The sequence below is a fragment of the Vipera ursinii genome (genome assembly GCF_947247035.1).
Source record: "Vipera ursinii genome assembly, chromosome: 9".
NCBI lineage: Eukaryota > Metazoa > Chordata > Lepidosauria > Squamata > Viperidae > Vipera > Vipera ursinii.
Window position 1 is genome coordinate 12,438,184 of NC_139523.1, and position 6,000 is coordinate 12,444,183.

Here is a 6,000-nt window from a genome sequence, read left to right on the forward strand (position 1 = left end):
GGGGAAAGATACTCCCAAATCGGGTCCTACTGATAAAATAACATGTGACATAAGCGTATCTTCCAATCCTTGGTGTTTCTGTCCAAGTTTGGTAACTGCTGCAGTAGGGTACATTTAAACTATTCCCAGGATATGGATATGAAGGCAGCGATGAGGACCCTGACCCTAACACTGAAATACCCATCTGCAAAGGATAAAAAGCATAAGGCTGCTTGTTGGTGCTTCTTGGCTAATCCTAGAGCCAGTAAAGCTTGCACTATTTTTTATAACTTCCAACTGCAAATTGGGGGTCACCTGATGGGCATAATAGTAATAGTGGCTGCATTAGTAGCAGTTGATTTCTTATAAAAGCAATAAGAGTGCTGTGATGGGTTTCTTGTTTTTTTTAAAAGAAATCCACGTCAGGGAGAAGAAGAAATATTTATTACAAAGCTTTGAATACCACCCATTCACAGAGACTCAAGGGAGTTGATGACAATGAAATGCAACAAGCAGAAACATCTAAACATTCTTCACACACACACACACACACCAATCTACAAAAATCCCATTAACTTAAAAACACATGTTGTTGTTCCTAGCATTTGTTCTGCTTATTTACAAGGATTGCTTACTTTGAATTTGCGCTCACTTTAGTTCACCTAGCAAAGCTACCAAAGTGACAAAGGGTTTTGGTTTTCAGCCAGCTTGTCACAGAGACGCATGCTGATTTGGGCTGAGAGGAAGGGACTGGTCCAAAATCACCCAGCCAGTTTCCATGCCTAAGGGAGAACTAGAACTTGGGTCTCTTTCTTAAAACTCCAGCACCTTCGCCTCTGCATTGCACCAGATCATTAACTTAAAAACATAATCAGGGTGAACAATCTGGGGGAAAAAATGACAGCCCACATGTCTGTCAGAATTAATCATTTTAGGGCTTTATAAAAATCCAGAAGGATGACGACCAAATGACTCTCAGGAAGTAAACTGTAAACTGTTCCATAGTGTTGGTGCTGCTTGTCAGGCTCCAAATCAAAAATGACACCTGGCAATTCTTCCCAGCTGAGTTCTTTATTGTTTTACACCTATAGACAAAACCTTGCCAGACTGAGGAGCCTACAATATACTGTGTGAAACATTAGGGAGGAATTGTCTTCACTCTCTTTCTCTCACACGTGGTACCTGGGTTGAGTTGCCTCTTGCTCTTCTTGACTGCAGCCCCTCCTTTCTAGGGATCCACCTTGTCCCTCCCATCCTCATTCCATCCCATCCTCATTCTCTTAACCTCTCATGGGGGTAGGCCTTTAAGTGCCCCCAAACCTCAGGCAGCCCAAATGAATGCCATGATTGAAGGTATTACAGAGTGCCAAAAAAGTGAACTACAACTCTCTCCATCCAGATCCTGGCCTGAGTGACCTGTGCAGTCCAACATCTGTGTCCATATCTGAGCCCTAAGTTTAAGCCCTCTGTAGCAGAAACTCAACCATTCAATTAAATGTTTTCTTCAGAAAGGCAAGATTGGAGGTTGGATGGAAATGGTCAAAACCAGCTGGTCTGAAAGATGGTGTTTTCAAGAGCGGGTACCAGATTTCATAAATTAGGCCAAATCATTCTGGATTCATTAACTAGGCTTTCAGCTTTACTATATGCATGAAAGCATAATTTATGGAGATGTACAAAAATACGAACAGCACAAAGGATACCATGAGTGATTAGTGTCACCTAACTTTCTCCAATCTAGTATTGTACCCTCCAGATGTTCTGGATTACACTTTGGCTTGGAATTCTTGGAACTGTAATCCAAGACATGAGCACATCTGGAAAGTGCGGAGGAAATTTTGAAAGAGGACAATGGATGTTTCTGTAACAGCATTGAACATAGTGAAGAACCGAACAAGAGAGAATGACTCAACTCTTTGAAAGCCTTCCAGAATAAACCAGCATATTAGCTGGCTTCTTTGTGCTTGCCTTTCCAACATAGAGACGTGTATTGCATCCAGGTCTAATTAAACTTCTGCTGAAATACTGAACCACATTTTCCACCTACCCTTTGGTTCATCTGTTCAGCATATATTTGTTTGTTCTGCTAGCTAACAAATCCAATATGTCTTTCAAATGAAAGTAAATATCCAATTGACCCACTCGGACCAGCTGCTTGGAATTAATGCCAATGCTTCATTCCAGATTTGCTAATAATTACCGAAGCTTTAAGGATGGATGAGCTGCTTTTTGGCAGAGGGCAATAAACGGAAATTAGACTGGGGGTGTGTGTGCCTAAGGAAGGTCTCCTTCCCCCTCAATAAAGGTTTGTCTCCAAATTCCAAAACTTTTGTATTTCATTTTTTCACCTGCCCAAACTTTACTTGCACACCTCCTATATTCCTGAATGTTTCACGTCATATTTTCACCTGCACACATACAGTACTGTCTCTATTGTCTGGTGTTTTTCAACCTTATTAACTTTAAGATGTGTGGATTTTTGGTTCACGTGCTGGCTGGGGAATTTGGAAATTGAAGTCCACATACCTTAAAGATGACAAGGTTGAGAAACATTGCTTCCTTCCTGGTGGAGCGTGGATTCTTTTCTTTTTGTCTCCATTCTGCAAGTTTGTTGTGCTGCAGGTTTAGCCTTTTAAAAGTTGAAGAGTTTAGATCTGGAAGACAGCAGACCTGTCCAATATTTTTTTCAGAAGGCTATCAGAAGAAGGGCAGGGCAGGACCAAATTCATGGTCAGGTATTCTTCTCTTCAAATTCTCTATTAAATGATTGAAACTGCCTCTTCCCCTGCTCGGGATATAAAGTCAAAAGACCACCTTGGGTTCAACCACTGCAGCACCATTAATTTTTTTTTCATGCATTACACTCCTGTCTCACATTTGCAGGGGCTGTAAAGGGCAGCAGAATGACAGTCTGAAGCTCAAGAGTGTGGAAATGCTAAAGAAGGTGGTCAGAATTGGTAGCTGAGGTTTTGTTATCTATCAGAGATGACAGAACAACTTGGGAAGACAATCATGCCAAGGAGATATTGCTTGTCAACCAAGTACAGGTAGTCTTTGACTTACAACTACAATTGGGATGGGAACTTTGGTCACTAAGTGAGATGTGCCTGATTTTGTAACTTTTTTTGCCACAACTGTTAAGCAAATTACCTAGCTGTAAGCAAATGCAGTATCCCCCATTGACTTTGTTGGCCGAAAGCCGGCTAGGAAAATTGCAAATGGTAATCACATGACCCAGGACACTGCGACCATCATAAATACATGCCAGTTGCCAGGCATCTCAGTTATGACCATGTAATTCTTATAATAATTATGATATGCAACGTGACAGTCTTGGAAGTTACATAGACCTAAGCATATGTTCATAGAATATATATGATGGGAAGATCAGTTGACAAACTCCTATAAGAGTGAAGCCCCAGTGAACCTGAAGTTTTGATAACAATGGCCAGGTGTGTTTGGCTCTTATTTATTTTGCAAAGGCTGAGAAAGACATATTTCTGAACTACTGGAAATTACTGGGATTATACACTGCAATATGTCAGGGTCAGGGTCCCTGAACACGCTAGTATTCAATAATATTATCCTAAGTCAGGGGTAGGCAACCTTGGCTCTTTTGTGACTCGTGGACTTCAACTCCCAGAATTCCTGAGCCAGCCATGCTGAGGGGAAAGGGAGAGGTTTCCAAGCTGAGCCATGCTGGCTCAGGAATTCTGGGAGTTGAAGTCCACGAGTCATAAAAGAGCCAAGGTTGCCTACCACTGTCCTAGGCCTAGGCCGCTTTATGACTTGTGGACTTCAAGTCCCAGAATTCCTGAGCCAGCCACGATGAGGGGAAAGGGAGAGGTTTCCAAGCTGAGCCATGCTGGCTCAGGAATTCTGGGAGTTGAAGTCCACGAATCATAAAAGAGCCAAGGTTGCCTACCCCTATCTTAAGTCATAAACCATGTTTTACACAGCTGTGTTAATGCTTACGTATGAGAAGAGATAGCACAGCTCGTGATTACATATTTTTCTCTGTCATTAAAGAGAAAATTTTAATATATTAATTTTTGTTCTTTGGTTTGCCCATTACATGTGGTTTGACAGTGTGCCAACTAAAAACCAATCAAACTACATTATAGATTAGCAGGGTGTGTAAACTTTGTCCCTGTATCTTACAAAGCCATACTTTAGAGGTTCGAATTATGTTGGAGTCAGACCATTGTAACTGACACTCAACCGAATAATAGTCTGCAGCATATTTAACTGCTTATTTCTTTATTGTTGAACAGACCATTGTAACTTATCTTTAAAAAATGAGGAAAAAAACCCATCTCATACTAATCCATAATGTGGTTTGTTTGGCACAGCATGATCCCTGAATTTATCCTATTGTGTTTTACTCAGACCATGATTTAGCAATCAAAACCATGCTGAATTAAATATGATTTTATATAAAGCAAGTTTTTCTTAAAGCTTTGCTACCGCCTTACCTCCAAAACCTCAAAGTAGTTTATGTGGAGATCTCCTTACATTTTATTCCACACAACAATCCTGTCAGATAGGTTGGGCTGAGAGAGTGTCTGACCCAAAGCAACCCAGTCAGTGAGCTTCCATGGCTGAGTGGAAACTTGAACCCAGATCTCTCCAGTCCTAGCCCAGCATCTTAACTTCCCCATTGCACTGTTTACTAATGTAATCATACACTTCCTGTTGCTGTCCCCTCCATCATTCTTGAGAGAAAATGATTCTGGTTAGCATCTGGCTAGGCCAGTATAGTTCCACCTGGGGCACACATGCTCTGTAAGCTATTCTCCTGAGTGGTTAACCTCACTCCTAGTCTGCGATTGAATTACGGATATCAGAATAAGCTTTGGAATAGGTGTGTTCTCCTTTATCGGGTCAGTTCTTAGGGAGGAGAATCCGATCTTCTTCAGAGCAATTTTCAGGCTTGTCAAAGGTTAAACAAATGCAGCATTTGCTCATCCAGGTAAGTTACCAATCAGGTTTGTTCAGTCATTTCCTGCTACGCTTGTGTCTTTTTAAGGAGATCTGGGTTGTTTTGCGGACTACTCATTTCCTACTTGCCCTTTTTGGCTAATTGAGTGTTGCACAGGGTTCATTAGACTTGGCAGGAACCTAGCAGAGCAAAACCCTTTTGACTTGGAGAAGTCTTTGTGGAACCCGTTAATAAATGAAGGCTTTCTTTCTGGCTCTGAGCTTCATTCAAGTCCATGGTCTCAGCTGTTCTCTATTATTCCTCCTGGAATCTTTGCCTGCTGGCCATTTATCTAGTGAAAAAAAGATGAATGTCATGCCAAAGTTTTCTTCTGCATTTTGGGAAACCATTCTCATTCTGTTTGATGGCAAAGGAATGGGTTCCCATTTTTTTTTTAGTGTAGAAAAAATACGGGTAAAATTGTCACGAGCTCTGGTATTCCCCTTACTCATAGGGTAGCCAAGGTTAGATCCTAATTTTTTTGCCAGTTATCTCTCCAGCAATCACTTTGGCTGCCCATGTCTCTAAAGAAATGTCAAAGGCAACAGTCATATGTCAACTATTCCCATGAAACTTTTTTTCCAATCTTGGTCAGAGCACAGATTTGCACGAGTCTGCAAAGCGATGTAACAAAAAAAAATGGCAATGGCATCAGCACCCTCAATATTACAGCAATGATAGACGCTCAAAAAAGGGCACCTAAAGAAGTTGGAAATACATTTAAAAGCACCGGATGAAGAAAATCGAAAAAAACAATCTTTTCTCAAAGAAAACTTTGAGGGAGTTGGAAGAATGTTGGCACAGGTTAGAAGGCATTCTATTTAATTATGCCTGGTTGCCTTTAAGGCACATGTGTATTTTGTGCCATCCTGGGCAACAATAAGAATTTCTGGTGCTAAACATCATGTTCTAAAAGTGAATTTTAAAAAGCCCCTATCAATACTGGAAGCCAAAATTATCCAGCAAAGTGAGGCAACCCATAATTTTGTACAACTATCCAGCTATCTTGATCTTCAGGTCAAGGGTTTGTAGCATTAGAA